The sequence below is a fragment of the Suncus etruscus genome, chromosome 4 (assembly GCF_024139225.1).
Source record: "Suncus etruscus isolate mSunEtr1 chromosome 4, mSunEtr1.pri.cur, whole genome shotgun sequence".
Taxonomy (NCBI): domain Eukaryota; kingdom Metazoa; phylum Chordata; class Mammalia; order Eulipotyphla; family Soricidae; genus Suncus; species Suncus etruscus.
Window position 1 is genome coordinate 23,573,659 of NC_064851.1, and position 24,001 is coordinate 23,597,659.

At 37.5% G+C, this 24,001-nt stretch overlaps 1 protein-coding gene across 3 annotated transcripts in view; it reads right to left on the minus strand.

The window, feature by feature from the left end:
* Positions 1-24,001, minus strand: part of KAZN (kazrin, periplakin interacting protein) — a 1,232,668-nt gene that overhangs the window by 1,178,975 nt on the left and 29,692 nt on the right. The gene's annotated exons all lie outside the window — the stretch shown is intronic.

Below are 24,001 nucleotides of genomic sequence, written 5' to 3' on the forward strand. Positions count from 1 at the left end.
AAGTGAATTACAAATCTTACACAGTGATATTTAAGGTACACAGTGACAATAAATGAGGGCCTTTTCACCACCAGTGTTGTCCTTCCTTTATCCCTGTTCCCAAGCATATATCTCTTATCTCCCTTCTTTATCCCCCAGAATGCTAGTGTAACTAAAAGCATATGTGTTAACACTAATGTAAACCTTTTTTTTTTTTTTTTTGCAGTTCCAGATATTTTTACTAGTGGTTTCTTACAGGTTTGGAGTCAAAGGAGCACTGTAAAAACAATGTTAGAGTGGCAATTATCGTTTGCATGGGCCCACCAAAGTATGGGGGTCATGGAAAGGAAAAACTTTGGCCTAAGTACAAGGAGACCCTACCCCTGAAGTTTCCTGACAAGACTATTTCTAGGCTGCAGGCAAACTAGTTTGTCCAATCCTGGTCATTGTCTGTAGTGCCCATACAGTTATATTTTTCACAGTCTCTGTTGTTGGTATCACATTTCTGTATTGAAGGTCCTGGAATCTGTATATCCTACATTGAAGTCAGGATGGTGCAGAGCGGTGTCTAATTTCAACTCGCAATTAATGGGCAATGCAGGAAGCCCTGTCCAGTATGCAGGTCGTTGTTGTTGTTTAAATCTTCTCAGTGTTAAGGGAAGACTCTTTTGAGTAAATTGATGTCAGAGCAGCAGTAGGGTCTTCCCTGGTAGAGGATTGCTTTGAGGTGATGTCATAAACAATGTTGGATGTTTCGTAGATGGCTTCCCTGGTTCAGGGATGACTGGAAAATGCCCAAGTCTCTGAGGCTTGTGCCAGGTCATCATGTCAATGTGCAGGGTTTGTAAGGTTCCATTGCATCACAAGATTTGTATGTTCCTATCTCTATTAGATAAGAACTTATTTGTATGTATAGTATTTTCCATTTTAATGTGTCCATGCAAACAAGGAATAATGCCACCTGACATCAGTGCATAAGGGGGCTGAAAGAACAAGTCCAACAATCCCCATGACCTGGTTCAAACATAAGCATTAAACTGAGGGACTCTTTCACCAAAATTCCTTATTGAACAGTTCACAGTGTGATTGGTGCCTATGGGGATGCTAGAACAAGTCCAACAATCCAATTGACTTGATTCTTATATAAACATTAAATGGAAGGACACTTCTACAAACTTCCTTATTTAACAAATAACAAAGGGAAGGAAAGATAGAGAGGGACTCTTTCACCAAAATACCTTATTGAACAGTTCACAAGTAGAAGAAAAGATAAAAAGTGGGGAAAATAAATAATCTATCTTAAGACAGTGGACTCAATTGTCACCGTTCATGGGAACTAATCAAAAACCTAGTATGGTAGCAACCACAGTTACACAATGAAAGAAGAGGCCAAGAGGCCACTGAGAGTAAACAAGTAGGTAAAGAGTACTGGCCCCTTCCCAGTCTGAGAGTCCATCCTCTCATTTTTATTTTGAAAATATATGGTACCTCCATCCGAACTGGTCTCTTCCCAAAGTGAGAGTCAATTTTACCATTTATATTTTAAATATATAAGGTACACGATGGGGTACTAGCCCCCACGCAGTTTTTTAAATGAAGACCAATGAGAGAAAAAAAAATGCCAGTGAATGTCATGATGTAATGTCCCGACATACACCAGTGCTGCATCGGCCCGCCATCCACCCCATGTGTCCCCCCCTTAGTGTCGGGAGAGAAAGGGGAAAAGCCTGAGAACCACGATAGAGTCCAGATGGGCCGGCAACCAGGGAAGGCCTGGAGTAGAGGGGAAAATAGGGGAATGGCTGGAGGCCTGCCAAGCCTCCCAGCACCCCCCAAGCTAGGGAGAATGCCATCCGGCATGGGGTGTCCCCTAACCCCATACCTGGGAAGAGCTGGCCTCCAGGATCAAGGCACCGGAAGCCAGCTATCTGCCCAGCCCCTCACTCTGATCCTCCTTCCTAGAGCAAGAAAGGGTGGGGGGAGGCCTGGAGACCCCTAATAGAGTCTACCTGGAACCCACAGCAGGCCACCCGAGGCCTAGATAGAGTCCAGGGGGAAATAGGGGAATGGCTGAAGGCCTGCCAAGCCTCCAGCATCCCTCAAGCTAGGGAGAATGCCATCCGGCATGGGGTGTTCCCTAGCCCCACACCTGGGAAGAGCTGGCCTCCAGGATCAAGGCACCGGAAGCCAGCTATCTGCCCAGCCCCTCTCTCTGCTCCTCCTCCCTAGAGTAGGGAAGGGGGGCATATGAATTCTTTACATATTTTAGATATTAACTATTTTAGATAGATTCAGCCTGCCTACAAAAATATTACAAAAACTTGGGGCCAGAGAGATTGCACGGAGATAGGGCGTTGCCTTTCATGCAGAAGGATGGTGGTTCAAATCTCGGCATCCCATATGGTCCTATGAGCCTGCCAGGAGCGATTTCTGAGCACATAGCCAGGAGTAACCCCTGAGTACTGCTGGGTGTGACCCAAAATCCCCCAAATATTTATATATCTATATTACAAAATCTTTGTAACTCCTACTTAGCATTGCTTTCTTTTTTATATAGACAAAATTACCCTTTTGGTTAGTATTTGGATAGTCATATACTTGTCTGTTCTTTTATATAAAATTTTCTGAATCTTGTACTAAACTAGTACTAAGAAGAGTATGGCATGGAATTTTTTCATTGTTATTGAAATATCTAGTTTATTTACATAGCCGTATAATCATTGACATATATGTAGGTTTAAATCAACTATCTTACATCCCACAGATGAATATGATCATTCTATGTCTGTCATTTTACTCAGCAGATGTTCTCCATGTATATCATGTATAAAAAAATTTTATGTCTTCATTTTTCCTAACTGCACATAGTATTTCACTGTGTAGATGTACCAAAATTTCTTTATTCACTCATTTGTTATTGGGCAGTTGCGTTGTTTCCAGATTCTAGGTGACCAGGGACCGACCAGTTCGATGCTAGGAATCCCATATGGTCCCCGAGTCTTCCAGAAACGATTTCTGAGTGCAGAGCCAAGAGTAACCCCTGAACACTGCTGGATGTGGCCCATAAAAAAAAAACAAAAAACAAACCAACAAAAAACATAGGATGTCACATGGCAGAACAAGCAGCTATGCAGTTCACAAATGTGAGGATCTGTAGAGCTGGATTGATGACCTTATATGGCAATAGCAGTGGGTCCTTCAGAGGACCCCACTGCAATGAGATGCAAGGGCGGCATGTCCTTGAGTTTTTCCTGCTAGTTGGGCCTCTCTTTCAAGAATTACATGAGTCTACAGGCATTGGCTTTTTGTGCAGACAAGGAAGAAGACTCTTCTTTGTGGGCAAACAAGGCTCTTGTTTGTGGCTGTCATGAGCATCTGGAAGTACAGAAGATCAGAGAAAAGTGGTCCTGCCTGGCTCTGGTTGTCTGGCCGCTAGGAGTTTCTGCAAAAATAAATGGAGAGGCTGTGATGCTGGGCCATTGGCGAGGAGGCAGGTGTTTGTCGGGTCTCTGTGTGCAGCCTCAGGGATTCAGTAGGGCAGGGGCAAGTCCTCTGTCTCCCTCTGAAGAGTTCCAATACCATCATCTGTGAGGCCAATATGTCCATGAATTTTTCCTGCTCAGTTTCTAGTTTGCTGAATATCCATATTGTTTTCAAAAAATGCTGAACCTGTCTACATTTCTGCCACCAGTGTATGAGTCCCTTTCTTACCATGTCCATGCCAGCACTGGTTGTTTTTGTCTTTCTTTGTGTACCTGCTTCCGTGGTATGAGATCATATCACATTGCTGGGATTTTTGCTTTGTTTTGTTTTGTTTTTGCATCTCCCTGATGATTAACGATGTGAAGCATTTTTCATATGCCATTTGGCCACCTGTATTTCTTTTCTAAGGAAGTTTCTGTTCATCTCTTCTTCCTATTTTTTGATGGTATTAGTTTTTTTTTTTTTTGGAAAGAAATGGTCTATTGTGATCATTAAGTCATTAAGGCAAACACAAAGAATATCCACCCATCTTATTATAATGGTAGATGTGGAGTTTTTCCCATCCCTATTGCACTCGGTGCAATGATCCATGCTAAGACCAAAGCTGCAAACATACAGAAAATGAACATAGTGGCCATTCACTCTTTGTTTTTGGGAAATGATTTGGCGGGGAACAGTGAAGAAACCATCTAAAACGAAACTCTCCAAACAAAACAATTGTGCTGTTATGTGATAAATTCTTTAGCAAATAGTTTAAGATTAGAATGACAAAAGCTTGTTACATGTCCAAGACTCCCTTCTCAGCCAAACCTATTTTTCTTGACATAAGGACATTAGTGGAACACTTTAATGGTGGTAAGTTGGGTTAGTTGTACCTCAAGACCATAAGGGCTAACACTATCATTAACATGCTACTATTAAATTTAACTACAATAATAACAATAAATAAATTTTATTCTTGTTAAGCTTTACCAGTGCCCCATACATTTTAGATATTAACATCTTGTCAGATAGGTATTAAGTGAATAATTTCTCCCATTTATATGTAGTCTTTATATCCTGGTGCTTTTGAGGTGAAGAAGCTTCTTAATTTAATGTAATCTCATTTGTTTATCTTTGTTTCTACTTGCTAAATCAGTGTTGTTTCATCCTTTAATATGCCCATGGTTTCAATGTCATGGAGAGTACTGCCTACATTTTCCTTTAGGTATTTTATTATTTTAGATTTGATATCAAGGCCTTCAATCTATTTTAATTAGACCTTTTGTGCACAGTGATAGGAAGAGGTCTAACTTATCTTTTTTTGCATGTTGCTGACCAGTTTTCCCAGCACTACTTGTTGAAGAAACTTTTTTTGTTCCACTTCATATTTTTTGCTTCTTTGTCAAAAATTAATTCATTATACAACTGAGTATCTTTCTCTGTATATTCTATTTCATTAATCTGAGCATCTGCCTTTATTTCAATACTATGCTATTTTAATTACTATCACTTTGTAGTACAATTTGACATTGGGGAAAGTGATGTCTGTTTCTACTTTTCCCCAAGGATTATTTTAAATATTCATGGAGGTTTATTGTCCCATATAAATTTCAGAAGTGTTTGATCTATTTCTTTGAAAAACATCATCAGCATCCTTTAGTTGATTCTGAGATAACTGATTTTTCTAAAGCACAATCTCTTTCTTCTCTTTCATTATTTGTATATAGGAAAGCTATGGACTTTTGATGGTAATTTGTAGCCTGCCTCTTTACTGTAAAAAATGTATTGTTTCTAGAAGCTTTTGTGTAGCCTTTGGGATCTTATAAGTATAGTATCATATTGTTTATAAAATAGTATGAGACAATACCCAAAAATAATAGAAATGATGGAGAGAAGTGCAGTTAAGACAGAGAAGGGATGATGATGACAATAATAGTAGAAAATGATCACTTTGGACAAAAACTGGGAATTGAAAGCAAGTAAAGTGCTAACATAATACCCCTTCAATAATAATATTGTAAACCACAGCACCTACAAGGAAAAGGGAGAAGAAATAGAAGAAGAGATAATAAAAGTTTTTTTTCCATAGTGGCAGGGTGGGGTAGGGTTGGGGGGAATGGGAGGGTAACTGGGGAAATAGTGAGAGGAAATGAACACTGTTGAAGGTATAGATGGATCTTGTAACATTGTATGACTGAAACTCAATTGTCAACAAATTTTTAACTCTATATATCACAGTAATTTAATTCTAAAAACATTTGAATAAGTCAACTATCTTGCTACTTATTTTCTATTTGTCTAATTAATTCTGCTTATTCTCAATTTCTTCTTGGTTAATCAAAATTTGATTTTATCCCACTATTATATTCTCAGTTCTACATCTTTACTCTACAGTTAGACATTATATACACATAATTGTTTTCATATCTAACTTGTTAAAGTTTTATATAAGCTACTATTATCACTTTCTGTCAAAATCTAGATATTTACAATACTGACTTTTGTCGCTTTTTATTTGACCAATTTTTGGATATGTTTATGTATCATAAACTTTACCCATCTCAGATATACAATATATATCATTATAATATATCTCACCCACCTCAGATATATATATATCTTAAATATAAATTTTATAATTTATAAGTTTATACATATATTTTACCAAGTTATATATTTTACCAAGTTATTACTTTTAGCACAGTTAATCCCCCCAAAATAACTTACTTTTTGTTCCCATTTCTAGTCCCAAACATCTATTTTCTATCTCTGTAATTTTTCCTTTTCTGGACATTTCAGCAGCACCAGGAATAATTCCTGAGTGCAAAGCCAGGAGTTACCCCTGAGTATTGCCAGGTGTGGGAAAGGAAAGTAAGGAAAAAGGAAAGTGGAGGAAAGAGGAGAAGGAAAAGGAAGAGGAAAAGGAAGAAAGGGGGAAGGAGGAAGAGAGAGAAGAGCTTAGGAGGAAGGGAAAAGGATGGGAAAGGAGGGGAGGTGTGGAAGAAGAAAATAAGAAGGCGAGGAGGAAAAGGGAGGAAGAAAAAAATAAGGAGGCACACAGTGTTCCTTAGTGTTTGAAAACACTAGAAATATGAAGAGTTTGAAGCTTGGTTTCAAACTTTACTAAGGGTTGTTCTGTTTTTCATTTTCTCCACTATTGAGTCAATTCCAGAACCATAATATGGAATTCTGAGTATTTATCAAGAACACTCTTCCTTGCTATCCCAAGATTTTGATATTTATCTTCCAAATCCATGAGATTTCCAAAATTCTTGATAGACTTTTAATCCACGACCATTGCTTTCCAGTGCCATATCCTCTTAGCTCGATGCGGTTTTTAGTTACTCGGTGTCTTGAGGCATAAAAACTATCAGAATATTGGACAATTATGGGCTTCAAGTCATTTCTCCTTTCTCCAGGACCCTCATTTTCTAAGTTTCATGTGTCATAGTAGCCCCTCCATGTGTTCAAATGCATGAGTTTTATGGTTTTAGGTGGCAATGATAGTGATGGTGGTGGGTTTTGTTTGTTTTAATTTGGAAACAGCTTTTTAAGTTGTTCACAGTGGGAAATTTTGTCTGCAACAAGTTTCTTTTTCATTACCAGAAAGAAAATTTAAAACACAGCTGTGCTTGTTCTATCATGCCATTTACTGCCAAAACTCCGGAACACAGAGCCCTGGGAGATTTTTCTTATTTGGGAAAGAATCCACAAAGTCCATTCGTTTTGCCTAAGCATTTGCCAAACAATCACTGTCCCTAAATTGACACCAAAGTTTGGAGTTGCTGGCATGAGATCTAAGCAAAAAGGAAGGCTTTCTAATCTAAACATGAACAGAGTTTATAATCTAAGCATAAACATGATCATATGCAGTAGAAATCCACCAGTTCCTAAAATTCTGCCCTTTTCATCTTCAGAACATAGTAGATATTTGATGGGTGTCTGATAAAGGGAAGGAAGGTATTTAAAGAAATATTGAGGGTAATAGAGATAGTACGAGAAGTTAGCACAAAAGTATAAATACTATATTCTTCAATGAGGCATTGAATGCAGTTAAACACAGACAGAAGATAAAAATATAGAAATATATATAGAATATATATATAGAAGCATAGTTGTCAAGGATTAGACAATATGGTTACTATATAATGGTTGCAGAATAACAGTTTTACAAATGACAAGAGTTTTAGATACGATGACAGTAGTAAGAATTGTATGCAAGCATGAGTGTTACTTAGTGTTACTGAACTGTCTCCTTAAAAATGGTGAAGACAGAGGCCAGATAGATAGTACAAAGGCTAAGGAACATGTTTTGCATGTGGTAAACACAAGCTTTATAAAATCCAGCACTATGTGGTCTTCTAAGCATCAGCAGGTGCAGATCTTGAGCCCCAAGCACCACTCATTATGACCCTAAAATCATAGCACCATAGCACCCAGAGATAAGTCATGTAATCCCCATCCCTGCAGGACCTGAGCAGCCCCACATCTTTGGACTGACAGGAGGAGTCCCAAAGCATCCCAAGCACCACATGAGAGGCTCCCCAAATTTTTTAAATAATAAAATAAAAGAATATCGAACTGATATGAAAGAACCCAGTATTTCCTGCTCAGGAAATCAATGATTCACCCTGCAAATCCCCCCAACTCTTTTTTTTTTTTTTGGTTTTTCGGGCCACACCCATTTGATGCTCAGGGGTTACTCCTGGCTAAGCGCTCAGAAATCGCCCCTGGCTTGGGGGACCATATGGGACGCCAGGGGATCGAACCGTGGTCCTTCCTTGGCTAGCGCTTGCAAGGCAGACACCTTACCTCTAGCGCCACCTCGCCGGCCCCATCCCCCAACTCTTAATATCAATGATGCATGTCAGACCTTTGGGATATAAATAAAATTTCAATTAATAACACATTCTAAGTAAAGCTCATTTAGAAATATTTTCAACAGCCTTCCCTGCAAATTGAAGTAAAATCACATATACAAGTAATCTCTCACTAAAAATAATGTAATTTCTTTCCAACTTTAAGCACATACAAGGCCACACTGAGGTTTTTTTCTATTACTCTTTCAGGTCACTAACAGGTCATTAATTCTTCTTATGCTGTATCTGACTCATATATTGAGTTAATTTTAAATATGATCATGTTCTATTGTAGTCTCATTTGGAGATCTTGTATCATATATTGAATTTTTTTAGTTCAGAGGGCATTCACACATTTGCTTTAGTTTATAAACTAGCCTGAGTTTCTTCCACTAAAAGTGTAAATTCCCAAAGGAGCTGTTCTAACAGTGTCTTGGCTTCCAATTCATTCACACATACTTCGACAAAACTGAGCCAGAAGATAACATACACAAAAGTAAGTTCTTAGACAAAATCTACTAAGTGCCCTTTAGTAGGCAGAAGGAAGTACTAAATATCACCTAAAACTATAGACTGTTGCTAAACTGCATACAAATCTCAGTGTCTTTCTTTCCTAGCTCTGGCATGTTTCACATGTCTAGTGTGTCTAGGCTTACTTTTTTACACCTGAACATGAGATTTAAAATTGTCCATCTTATGGAAAGGACCAACTAACAGATTAAAGGTTATTATATTTATTTAATTCTAATTTACCTCAAAGTGTAACACTCATTGAAGATTATAAGGGTAGTTCCTGACTGGGTTATTGGGAAAGATTATTTCTTAAGACCCAGTTTCTGGTGCTCTCTGATGCTCAGAGGTAACAGGCAGATGAACATAACCCAAAGAGAGAGGGTGAGTCTTCTCAAAGAGCCCAGAGGTGAGAGTAATATCAGGCCTAAGTGAATAAAAAGAATTTCACCAGGAACAAACTTGACAAAACTACAACCCAAAATACCCTCACATGAAATTACACATCTGAACAAGTCAGTGGAAGTCTAGAGTGGAATTTAGAATTTAGAGAGAGAAAATATATTCCCAATAAACTTCATCTTCCTCTATATGTTTGCCATCTTCTCACATATTACACACCAGAGCTTGATGGACATTGACAAAAGCATAGATGACATTAAATACAGAAGCAATGATTTATCACCCACCAGGCTGTCAGCTTATTTTTCCCACCACTTTTTTAAGGCATCCATTTTCTGAAATTTCCTTGAGGAGACAAGACTCAATATGGTTCCTTCTCCCACTACAAATAACTATTGCAAAAAGGCAATAATTGTTTTTGCTTGTGTAAATCTTGTGAAAACTCATTGCTATTTCTTATCACTGCACATCCACTCCACACTAATTACCAGTAGGAAATGCAATGATTATATAAAAAGATTTATTTATATGGGCTAATTTCTTTTATCTAGAGATGAGAGTGGGTATCCTTGGACATTTTATCTTGTCATTTTTTTTACTACAACAAGCTCTTCCCCTTGTCCTTTGACCTCAGAGGATATTCCTTGAGGATTCATTCATACATTTATTCATTGCCAAACAGTGACTAAGGGTATCCATCTTAGAGGCTGAATGACCTGGCATAGAGGACACTCTGCCACTAAGTAGGCATGTCACCTGAGGAAAGTCAATTCACCTTTCCAAATGTCAGTCACCTCACAGTGTCATAATATCTATCAACTGAGCCTGACACATTATCAGCACTCAGTGAATAGCTGGTCATCTTCTCACTAAAAGAATGATTGAGAAGCCATTAGCAACTCAGCACCAGAAGGGTAGGATTTGACTTTGTTCTGTCCATGGCTATGCTTGCTCTGCCAGGAAGTAAGCCAGACACAAAGCAAAGGTTTGGAAAATATTTGTCAAATAAATTGAATGATTACTTACTACATGCCAGAGTCTGCCAGACTCAATAAATAGTTTCTAAATAGGACTGGGGTGGTGTGAACGTTACATTGAGCACTGAACAATGGATTCCTGGAGTAGTAACACAAGGCTGTAGAAACTGGTAAAATCTAAATAAAGTCTCAGGCTTACTTAGTAGCAATGTATTACTGCCAGCTTCTTCATTTTGACCTCAGAGAAAACCGGGTAAGGGGTATGCATAGGGGAATCCTTTGTGCTATCTTTACAGCTTTTCTGTAAATCTAAAATTATTCTAAAATGGAACATTAATTAAAAAAAAAGAAACACCATCTCTTCCCTTATTTTTATTTAAGTTATTTCCATTTCATTTTAGAAAGTAACTGAGGAATCAGTCATTAGAATATGACATCTTAGGTCTGAATAAGTATCTACAGTGTATCAGAGAGTATATTTGGAGCAGTATCCTTTTAAGATATTGGAGCAATTCTGATGTGAAATGCTAACCACCAAATACAAAGATCTCAGCTCAGGATCAGGAGCTCAAGCCCAGGAGGCAGACTGCCTGGGTCTGAATCCTGGCAGTGTCACGTGATCAAGTAATTTACCCTCTTTGGTGGCTGTCACCTGAGGATCATCAAAGTATTCATTCGGCTTGTTCTTCAAGTCTCTGTTCTCCCTTGAATATATGCTTCCTTTCCCTTCACATCTTTCTAAGGAAGTTTCCATAAATATTACCTTGCTTCACCAAAATTAAAAGTGTTCATTCAGTTAGTACATTTAAAAACTGAGAACAATTTTTACACTTATCAGTTAAACTTATCAACATTTTCCTTCTTTTATAGATGACTTGTTAAATATAAAACTTGGGCTGAATACATTTGTAAGGTGTTTCATATAAATATCTACTAATCAGAGAACATCATGAAAATGTTAGCATCCTAATTTTTTATTCTAAAACAGGCCAGTCTGAACCATATATAATAAATATTGATATAGTCGAAATCAACATAAATAGAAGTGATAACCACTAGGGAATGTCCATGTTTCCTATTATCTATAATCTTGACCTTTTCTCATTAGTCCAGATAATGGGAAAGCCAAGATACTGCAAAAGCACATGATTGATGAATTGATTCCAGGTTAAGCTTCTTTAGACTATGGTGCAAGGCTTCAGTGAAAATATCTTTCAAGAAAGGGACAGGTGTTTTTGGGCACACAGGTACACACTCATGTTCTTCTGGCTGAAAAGGCATTGGCAATTCCCAAAGAAGCAATTTGTTCTAGTCACAACTAGCCAGGTTTTCCTGCACCACAAAGCACCCAAATTAAAATGTATCAGAGAAGCTGCACTGCTATTTGGAAAGAAAATTGCTAATTTATGTTTACAGGTTCCAAATTTAATCAAAGCAATGTACTAAGACCATTACAGTCATGTAATAAAAACACGGTGGTTGCTTTTAATTTGTAGGAACTATTATTTTCTTAGGGTTTGCAATTCATTAACATTGATGAGCAAAAGTAAACTCTTCCACCAGGAACAGAGATAAATGACCCTTCAATTTTTGTTTCTTTTTTTTTTTTTAATTTACTTTAACATGTACATTTAGTTTGTCCCTCAAGCCCCCAGATTGTAGTACATTATAATATTTCTTACACAAAGCAATCCAAAGCCAAAATATTTATGCAACTCCCCTAACATTAAAAACTATAGTATTGTTGACACAATTGATCATTATACAATAATTCATTAAGAATGAGTCAAAGGAGCTCAGCAAAGACTGTGTTAGTGTGGAAATTGTTTGCAAAGGACCAGCATAATATAGGGAACCTGGAAAGAAAAAACCTTGGCCTAAATACAAGAAGACCTTACCCCTGAAGTTTTCTGGCAAAAGACCAACTCTAGGCTTCAGGCATATTAGGTTGTCCAACCCAAGTCATTGTCTGTAGTGCCAATAAATACTTTTATTTTTCACACAGTCACTGTTGTTGGGTCAGGTTTCTGTAGCCAAGGATCTTGGAATATGTCCACATACTATATAAGAGTCAGGATGATGCGGAGCACCCTTTAGTTTCACTCACAATCAGCGGGTGATGCAGAGAGCTCAGTCTTTAAAGCAGGTTGTTATTGTTGTTGAGTTCTCTGGGTGTTAAAGGAAGTCTCTGTTGAATAGGTCTATGCCAGAGCAGTGGTAGGATCTTCCCTGGTAGAGGATTGCATTCAGATGATGTAGTACAAAATCATGGTTGTTTTGTAGATGGCATCACTGGTTCAGGGGGACCCTTCAATTTTTAATTAGGAAATTTCTTAGTTTCAAGGACCCTATTACTGTATACAAAGCTCCTAACCACAGGGTTTCACTGGTACACTAAAAGAACTGCCTCTTGCTTCATTCAAATTCAAACTAATGAGAGATTTTATAGCATTACTGAAAGTGGGGGCATGTAATGGTGTGCTGATGGTGGAGTGAAAACATTAAAATGATAGATCATGAGCCTTCATGTCTTCAAGTTCATCAAGTGACTTATCTTGACTAAGAGGGTCAGAACAAGATTACCAACGGGCCAGCAAAGTATTCTATTCTCTCTTTAGACCATTTATAAGTGACCATCATGCCTCAGTTCCCAGCCAGTCAGATGTTATATATATATATATTCATAGGATTCATATATATATGAATTCATATATATACTCATATGATTCATATATATATTCATATGATTCATATATATATTCATAGGATTTGCCTGTGAATTCTGCAAAACTCAGGGCAAACCAAATAATTACCTAGATAAAAGTCTTTCTAGACTTCCATTTTAGATCAATGATTGCATACTCTGTATTTCAAAGGCATTTTTAAAATTTATCTGCCTATTACAAACTCTTTCTACCCAAAGATTAGGATCTGCTGGGACAAAGGCAATGTCTATGTTTTCTTCCAACCCTAGTACAGTGCCTGTCACAAAGTATGTTATAGTATAGCAGATGGCAAAAAAAGGAAAGTAGAAATAGAACACATTTTATCATATACCATTCTATTAGCAACTGCTGTGATGATGCTATGTAACAATTCAAACCTAGTGTTTAAATATTTTTATTTCTCCAATTTGATTGTGAACAATTTTGTAAATCACAGTGTTTAAAATGTGTTGTTATAAAACATTTATTTCTCTTTTGTGAATCTGTAAAATAACTGTATAATAAAATCCACCTCAGTGGATCAGTTGAACTTAGGCTGCAGGATAATTTCAGTCTATGGGATAGAGAACCAGATTCATAGAACATGCCCTTATCATAGCAAAGCAGAAATGTGTGAATGCAAACTGAATCACACCAAGCATAATTCAAAGTCTCTGCTTGAGTCATGTCCACGAATATGTCATTGAATCAATTAAATTATATAACCAGGTTAAACATCAAATGTTAAAGGAAATAGAAAGATATTGCTATTACTCTCTGAGGATGTTGAGCATAATAACATTCCAAAATAGTGTATACATGACAAGCAGGTCTAAAGTACAAAAGGAGAGAAGAGTGAATAAAAACTAGGCTACAAAATCAGATTGCCTAAATTCAAATTATTGCCACAAATTGTGAGTCCCAGAGAACAGAATCAAACATCTAGAATATTAGCTTTCCCTCTATCAAATAGACCATTATTTTCAACTTTTTCCTAATTTCATAATGTCTCGTCTGCATACAAGTCCAAGGACTAGCAGTTATAACCACTGTGTTCCATCATTGTTTTTCCACCTTTATACATATGTAAATTGGCACCAGTCCTTGAATCCATGGTTAAAGATCACTAAATAAACCTAACAATACAAATTGATTCCAAGGTTTGGCATGAGAATTTTATTAAAATAGTCTGTACTAAGCACTTAACATAGCACAGGATCTAATGATGGCAAGAGCCAAATAAATTAGTTTGTTTAACTAATTAGTTTAATTAGTTTAATCCTCACTTCTCTGTATGGACCTTCTTCCAGAAAATACTAGATGTTTTCAATTTCATTCCTCACCTATGCCAACTCTTCAGAAACCATATTACCCAGATTTACCCCAATTGGAATACATATTTTTATCATAGTAATACAATTACTTTATTAGCCATTATATCTCTACTAGCTTCCAAGGTGCCCTTGGATCAAGTACACATAAGACACCAAAGCCCAGAGCTGACATTGACAAGAGTAACCAAAGTCATTCTGCCCATAAAGAAGGTGTCTTGGTGATAGATGACTGCAGGCTTGGGAGCTGCAGTGCCTCCTGAACCATTCATCTCTTCCCTGGAAGCCAGAAAGCAGCATGAAGATAAAGTGTGCATGGCTGGAGTCAACTTCACTCCTAACTTAATGCATGGGGATTGTCTGCAGACTGAAAAACTAATTGGATTAAATCAAGACAAAGAGATCTTGTTCACAATAAAACATGGGCAGATACCTATCAGGATCCCACTCCTGGGTCTCTCTAGATAGAATTAAAGAGACTGAAGCTGAGTTCAATTCTATTATTAGCTGGTTCAAACCTTGTTTACAACTAGAAAGCTAATTCCTAGAAGCATCTATACTCAGAAACTAGTCTGGGATAAGAAGTGAATCAGAATCTGTCCTCTATTAGGGGTTTTGATCCAAAAGTAAATACAAAATGGGGTAGGGAATGGGGAGCAGAGAAAAGAAAATTTCCTCTGAGTTCTGGATGTTTCAGTGCTAGAGAGCCTGCCTGGCAGTCATAAGGCTGCAAATTTGATCCCTGGTACTGTTCCCATGCTAAATGTAATTGTTTGAGATCCCAGGACCACATGGAATTTGCAATCTCTGACATGCCCCACCAAGTATGTGAGAGCACTACAATTCAAAGTGTATAATCCATTCAAGAATTAAAATAAAAATGGAGTCACCATGTTTGCACCCAGCTAGCTCTGTAGACACATTCTGTTCTCGAAAGAAATGTAAACCAAGCTGTGAAAAATTATGGGTTAATTGGCCATATAGCTAAAAGATTGCAATCTCAGGAAAAGAAAGCAGGCCAACTCTCTGCCCTGCAGAAGCCAAACCTGCTGAACTCATCACCCATAATCACCTCTTTGCCAATGGCCCTGCGTCAGCACTTTTCTATAGCTCTCTACAGAGATACCAATCTGACCAAAACTCCAAGTGTGACAATATTTGATATCAGGACTTGTTTGGAGTAATAGAAGGCACCCTCTACCTACCTTCCCATAATTCCAGAATACCTGGCAGCTGAAAATATGCCCCACAAAAGCTGCAGTTTTTGCAATAAAGTTTGGAATTTCTGGACTATGCACCCACATTTGTAGCCTCATGACTACTACATTTTTGTGTAATATTATCATTCTCATTAGACGTCAATGTATCTGCAGACACCTAATTAATTAAACAAATAAAGTAACATAATGGTCAACTAGCAATAATAACTTACTAAACCTTCTGACAACTTAATGTCCTAATTGAAGATACAATATTGTCCACAAATTTGCTTGTGACTGTGCTTTTTTTCTCTTCCTCCTTTTTCTTTTTTTATAATATTTTGTTCCCACTTATCTAAAGTCAAATGTATTATGATCAACTATGTTGACTATGTGATACATGCTCCTTAAATAAAGTAAGTTAAAAAAAAGAATTGTGGGGCCGGAGAGATAGCATGGAGGTAAGGCGTTTGCCTTTCATGCAGAAGGTCATCAGTTCGAATCCAGCTTCCCATATGGTCCCCCATACCTGCCAAGAGCAATTTTTGAGTATGGAGCCAGGAGTTTCCCCTGAGCACTGCTGGGTGTGACCCAAAATCCACACACACACACACACACACACACACAAAGAAAAAAGGAAAAGAATTGCAACCCAAATCATTGCAATAACAAAAAGCCAAATGATTGCTAAATATTTATCACTATTTTTAATAAAACTTTCATTTAATAAAAAATTTTAAAATGGAATGTTAAAGGTGATAGCAACAAAGCATATATTCATTCAAGATTAGAAATTACAATAATTTATTGACAATTGGTGCTTGGCTCATTTTGAAGAACTTTCCTAAATAAAAGGTCAAATTATATTTAGATAACACTGACCATTGCCATCACACAGAGTACAATGGATAAATAATTTATTTATCACAAGAATTATGTGTCTAATTACCATGTCAGTCTTACATAGAATATACAATGAGGGGCCGGAGAGGTGGCGCTAGAGGTAAGGTGTCTGCCTTGCAAGCGTTAGCCAAGGAAGGACTGCGGTTCGATCCCCCGGCATCCCATATGGTCCCCCCAAGCCAGGGGTGATTTCTGAGCGCTTAGCCAGGAGTAACCCCTGAGCATAAAAAGGGTGTGGCCCAAACCCTCCCTCACAACAAAAGAATATACAATGATTTCTTGGACACAGTCCTTGTCTAATGACTTCTTTCTTCCAGATTCATTGCTCCTAATTTGTAGTTTAAAAATTAATAATAACATGGGGCCAGAGAGATAGCACAGAGGTAGTGCATTTGCCTTGCACACAGCCAACCCAGGATAGATAGTGGTTCAAATGCCAGCATCCCATATGGTCCCCAAAGCCAGCCAAGAACAATTTCTGAGCACAGAGCCAGGAGTAATCCCTGAGCACCACCGGGTGTGACCCAAAAAACAAACAAACAAAATTAACAATAATTTAATTCTAGAACAACAGGGAGAGTTTGCGCCTAGCTCAGAGATTTATGAATATGACACATCTTGGGAGCACAACAGTTCTAATAATTAACTGTAATACAGTTGTGCATAATGTTATCATCATCATCAAAAGTGAGGCTAACACCACTCAGCATATGGACATCACACCGCATGGTATCCAATCCAGTTGATTAACATGTGGAAGCCTATTCAGAAGCAGCCCAGAGCTGCAGATATTCAGAGTTGAAGATTACTCCTGTACTAATTTTCTCTGAAGTGACCTAAACAAAGAGACTCTAATTACTCAAGTGAAACCCCTGTCTGTTTCCTGTCCATGAGAAGTTAAGTTCTGTGGATCTCTGATTACAGTGGACCACTTACCCTGGTGGTGTCCTTGCACTCACTCTGCCCCTGAAGGATCTATGCATGGCCAGCTACTTTCCTGTCCTCATTTGGGTCTTTGCCTAAAAGCTGAACTTTGTAAAGCTGTCTCTGAGTTTCTTACACATCCTGATATCATGGTTTTTTCTCAATGACCTTATGTAACTGTTTTAAGATAATAAATGTTTTCCTGGACTTCCCACTATAGTGTTAGTTCGCTAAGAACAAAGATCATCTTTCTTCTATATCCACTATGCCAGAAAAAGGCTCTGGCACAAAACAGACTTTCTCAATGAAGAATTGTTAAATAAAACAGTGAGCTCAGATTTGGATGCACTGTCCACACTCAACCCATCAAACTTAAGTGTTTTCTCCTGTTGTTCCTAAACCTTCTAATGAGATGTGAACAAATTACTTTCCCCAGCTCAGACCCTTTTTTGTTTAGTTGTTTGTTTGTTAGGTTGGTTGGATGGTTGGTTTATTGGTTGGCTAGTGAGGTGTTTTTTGTTTGTTTGTTTGTTTGTTTGTTTGTTTGTTTGTTTTTGGACCATATCCAGTGATGCTCATGGGTTATTCCTGACTCTGTACTCAAGAATCATTCTTTTTAGAGCTTGGGGGACATCTGAGATGCTGAGGATTGAACACAGGTCAGCTGTGTGCAAAGCAAATACTCTGTCCACTATACTATTGCTCCAACCCCTGCTCAAATGTTTTAAGTGTCTAGAAACAAATCCAGGCTCCACATGAAGTTTCTGCATGAGTAACATACTGGAAGATTTTAGTCCCCTCATGGCTTCCAATTACTAAGGACTCTCTTCCAATGAAATTTGGATTGGATAAATCCTGACCTTCCTGGGGATCTATTAGCTAGCACATGTACCTTGACAGAGACTGTTTTAGCAACTGCCAATGCTGAGGTATCATTTGATATCACAAGACTTCTGAAAGAGTTTTCTAGAACAAGAAAATCAGGTCATATATGGGAGTAAGAATCCAGCTAGGAGCCACTGGGAGCAAGGCATCTTTTTTTCAGCAGATCTGTCATGCTACTGGGACCGAGCCCTGCATGAAGACTTTCATAAAAAACCAAAAGATTCAGTGACATATATTTCACTTTAAGAAACTTTAAAATAAATATATTTAAAAGATTTTTTTGCAGAGGCTATTTCTTTTCTTAAGCACTATGGCAATACTAACCTTTGAAAGGGAGAGAAATAACTTAGATGATAAATATTTTTCGTCTCCCTAGCTTTTCCCTTTGAAACCCACACTTGGAAAATAGAAAATGAAGAGGAGGCTATTTTAACTGTCACACCAGTATTAAATATAACCTGTCATTCTAGCCAGGCTTTCATCACCTTAAAATACTGATTTGTGCTTGGAAAAATTTACAGCCATTTATTTCAGTAATGCACCCAAGTTCCCAGGAGATTTTAACTTTTAAAACAAAGATAAATCTTTCTTCCCCATTTTCAAGGCCTGGTTATTTTTACTTATTCATAAGAAGGAGCTGTCAGTTCTGCTTTAATCAGTTCCCACTATTACTCTCTCCCAAACCCAAAGGGAACTTACAAGTAGTGAAGAGTTTGATAGTAAGATAGAAAAATTACCTGGTGACCCAGAGACTCTAGCTGGGGTTGTGCATTATTTCATTCTTGTTCTAACCAGTGAACAATAAACTTCCAAGTAAGAGTGGGAAGGACTCTCACATCACATGGGAAGAGATGCCTTAAGATGTACTGTATGTATCCCATATTTGTGGTGAGAATGTGCTCTGTTCTTTGGTGGCCCTGCCCAAAAGACAGCATCATACAATTGGCCACTAGGGTGTTGTTAAAGTCATCAGGATACCCATCTCGAGAAAAGCTGTGAAAGTTTTCTGGGAAAAAGAAATTTTCATGCAGAAAATACACGTAACAATTTTAAGAAAACTGAGTCACTATATCAGAACTTGACCCTAGAGGGCTGGAGATGTAGTACAAAAGTTAGGATGCTTTCCGGACATACAGCAAGTCTGGTTTAATCCCTAGCTTCACATATAGTCCCTTGAGCCCTTCCAGGAGTGACTACTACTCACAGAATTATAAGTAGGGGGCCTGAAGAACTTTGATTGTGGCAAAAAAATTTTTTAAAAACTAATAAAATTAAGTACACCCTGTGAAAGAAAAAAAGTAAAGAGTGAAAGAGACGATGTCACCATCAAAACAAAACTACTAATTTCTCCACCACATGGCTCTTGTCTCTTCAATCTTCTGACATTTCCACAGTGACTATTACATTCCACTGGCCCTGCAAAAAATACTCTTGTGGTCAGTATGGTCTCTGTGCTTGCTCTTCTATTCCATCATTCAATTCATCAGCAAACCCTATTATTTTCAAAATATATCCTGAGTCCTGTGGCTTCTGGTGCTGAAGTCTACATCCTGTTCACTCACACTCACACACTCTTTCCAAACTTTATTCCTTGCTACTTAACCTTATAGTTCCTACATCATCAACATTGCAATAAAAGGGGTCCTTTTTATATACATGTGTTTGCATGTATATATATATATTAGTTTAGTCAGTTCTTTTCAAAGTCTTCTTCGCATGACTTACCACTTCACCCAAAAGAACAAACAAATTTTGTCTTCCCATTCATGAGGTTTTTTCTAAATGATCACATAGGACTTTCAACTTTCATACTCCCTTAGCTCTGCTCTGGCTACCTTGATGCTGCTTGAAGTATCTAGACCTCCTTCTATTTGGAAGGACTTTACATCTGCTTTCTTCTGTCTACAGTACCTTTCACTTAAGTATGTACTCTTCTTTAAAATCTTTCCCTAATGTCTCCTCAAACCTTATCAATCGACTTTTCTGCACAAGACAGCCAAGAAGACTCCATCAAACACAATTTCCAGGGCCCAAACCCAGTATAGACCCCACCCAGTAAGGTGGTTGCTGATCCCTGCCATGTTATTTGGCACAGGAGAGCCATTAAAGGACTGCTGCCTTGTTCCCTGTCTACTTTTCTGCACAAGACAGCCAAAAAGATGCCATCGAACACAATTTCCAGGGCCCAAACCTGATAGCTCTGTGGCAGCACGCATCTTCTAACCCACGAACCCCCACACAACACAAAGTAGAAACCACTATGCAAGTGTTACAATGGAGAAAACAAGGCAGGACAACACCACGTATAGAGAATGAAGATGGCTTGAAAAGCCTCTCAGATAAGGAGTTTAGAGTATTAATATGGAGGATACTCAAAGAACTCAAAGCAAGCATAGATATATCTGAACAGACCATAATGACAGAACTTACAACAGAAATAAGGGACTGAAAAACTAGGTAGATGAAATGATCTCTCCAAAGGAGTAACAGCAGCTGAGGATAAGGTCAGTGAGCCAGAGGATGAGATGCAGAACAACTTCATACAACAATAGAGATTGGGAAATAACCTTAAAGCAAATGATTAGACAATAAATAAACTACTCAAAAAATGTGAACAGATGAAAATAGAAGTCTTTGATAAAGTCAACAGAGACAACATAAGAATTATTGGAGTCCCAGAGACCCAAGAAGAAGAGGAAGAAGGGGAAGAAGAATAAAAAGAAAAATGTAAGAAGAGGAAGAAGAAAAAGAAGAGGAGGGAGAGGTGGAGGAAAAAAGAATAAAAGGATGAATAAGAGTAGGAGGAAGAATAAAAAGAAGAGGAAGTGGAGGAGAATAAGGAAGAAGGAAAAGAAGAGAAGAAAAAAGAAGATGAGAAAAGAGGAAGAAGGGGAAGAAGAGGAAGAAGAAAATGAAGAAGAGGAGGAGAAAGAAAAAGAAGATGAAGTATAAGGGGAAGAAGAGGAAGAAGAAAATGAAGAAGAGGAGGAGAAAGAAAAAAGAAGATGAAGTAGAAGAGGAGGAAGAAAAGAGGAGAAAGAGGAAGAAGAAAAAGAAGAGAAGAAAAAAGAAAATGAATTGAAGATTTATTTTTTAATTTCTTTTCTTATAATAGTGTCTTTGAGCACTATGATTATAAGCATGTTTGTAGTTAGATTTCAGTTAAAACACAAAACCTTATCAATCACCCAACATACAGCTAAACTCACCCAATGTCCAACATCTCCTCCCCTGTTGGATTTAACATTCATAAATTTAACAATCATTTCAACATCTTGAAGAGTAGAATATTTTTAATAATGGAAAGTTGTAATGAACTACACTAGTCATATGTTATACCTGTCATAAAAAAGTTAAATAACCACATACAGTTGGATAAACACTGAATGTTACACTAAATTAAATAAGCCTACAAAGGGTTACACAATGCATTAGTTAAATAAACTGCGAAGGGTTACATAATGCATTAGTTCATTGATTTGAAAAGTGTAAAATATTTAAATATATAGAATAAAAAACAGTCAGTTGCCAGCAGGTAGATATGGCAGTAGTGATAAAAGACATGGTTAAGGAGAATGATAACTAAGATATTCTGAGACATATTTTTACATCTTTGAATAGCATTTTAATAATAAAGTACTACACCTTTTCCTTCCTACTTCTTTTAAAATTGAAATCCTGGGCTGAGAGATCTTATATAGACTGAGACACCTACATTGCCTGAGACTGACACCAATTCAATCCCCAGCCCCAAATATGGACTCCCAGGCACTCTAGAGCAAAGAGACTAAAGTAAGCCTCTATGCAAAGTCAAGCATGGCAATAAATAAATAAAAAGAATCAGACCTTTAAAATGAAAAAGTGAAGAGGGAGAGGCAGAATATCATTATCAAAATCAAACCACTGGCTTCTCTACCACATGACTCTTGAGCACCACCAGATATAGCAAAATAACTACTATGAGGACTACATTCCAAATAAAATTTTAAAATGAGAATCTCCGTTAGGATGATTTACATTAAGGTGACTTCCCTAAGGACAAGCTTTCCCTTTATGTCAGTCCTCAGAGAATAATGAACTGTAGCATTCAAAGAAAGCAGCATGAGCCTGGGATATGGAATCACTTATGTAAGTGAGCTAATGCCATACTAGATGCTCTAAGTTGCCTACCTGGCTGGCCTGCCAACATCACTGGTTAGACTCAATGTCTGAGTGGCTATAATTTTCATACCAGTGCTATAAGTACCAAGTTAACAGGTTAAAAAAACAACATTGTGCACCTCTAAAAGGAAAAAAAAGAGAAAAACAATATTCCAAAAGAACCCAAAAAAGAAACAACATCTCACATGAATCTAATTTCTGACCTGAGTTGAAATGTTCTGGAACCCATGTCTGAGGCAAACTCTAAAGATAGAAATACAACTCAGACTATACAAGGTGCCCTTTGGCCAGATGCTGCTAAATGCCAGATGCTGGTTCTCTTGGTCCCTAAGCTTGTTATTTGCTGAGTCTCATCTTTTGAACTGATCGGCAGTTGTGTAAATGAAGCTGTAAGTCAGGGAGATTTCTACTTAGAGTTCTCTTCTCCTGCACTCAGGCTCATTCACACCACAGCAAAGCTCAAAGAGCAGTTTGACCATGCCATTCTCCAGCTGGTGTTGAGTCAACATCTTCAAATAAGCCTTCCCCCCAAGAATCCAGGTGCAAACTGGTAGTAATCTAATAAAAATGTGAGTCCCAAGAGAGATGATCAAGGTATTTTCAATGAAAATAGAAATAGCAGCTCTTTCTCCCTCTATTACCTCACTTATTCATTTAAAACTCATGAAATGCCATGTTAGGGGTCATTGTACAGAATACTCTGAGGATAAAAATAAAGCAGAACTATCCAGACTAGTCTCACATGGCTAGTGGTCTGATGAAAGAGAAAAGAACCATGAGGCAGAATGAGAGCACAAATGAGTCAGGGATTACATGGTGTGATGGTCATAATAGGCTTGGGCTCCACAGAGCAAGGAGAATCAAAAGACCCTGGAGTCTTTGATGCCAATAGATTAGAAAAGGAATTAGCAAATTACAGCTAATGGTTAAATCTGATCCATTGCCTCTTTGAATAAATCAAGTTGGAACAATCAAACCCATTACTTTTTATTGCCCATAGCAATAAAAATTTTGTTCCATAATTATAGTCAAGCAGCTGTGAATGACTGTCTAACCCACAACATCTAAAATACCTGCTATCAGAATTCTTAAAGATGTTTATCAAATCCCTGCATTGGAAAAATCCATACAAAAAAAAAAAACTACTCTTCACAAATTCATCATGAATTAAGAAAAATGTCAATACAATTAAATCAGTATTTTATTGTGAACATTGAAAAACTAATTGTAAATTATATTACAAGAATACAAATGACCACGATCAATCAAGTTGGATGATCTAAGATGGATCTTTTTAAATAAATATCAGCCATCTGAATAAAATAGTCCCTTAACAATAACTGAGATGGAACATGTAAAGACCTTGGTATGCAGTAAGCATCCCAAAATATAGGTCTTTAATATTTCGTATAATCTTGGAGTTCCTCTGAACTCTACATTTGAGCTGAGCAGCTTAATATAACAAGTTATATATTCCTAGGATAACTGGAAATCCTACGTCCCTAGACAGCAAGGAATCAAACACCATTCTACTCATTAAAACAATGAGGTGTGATGACAAAGCTAGATTATGGATTAGCAGAACAGAAAAGAAAGTCTAAAACAGACCACATATACTTAGATACTTGATTTGAGAGAAAGATAGTGCAGCAGAGTAAGAAGTAACCCCTGTGCTGTCTCTAAAAAACTATTCACACTGTA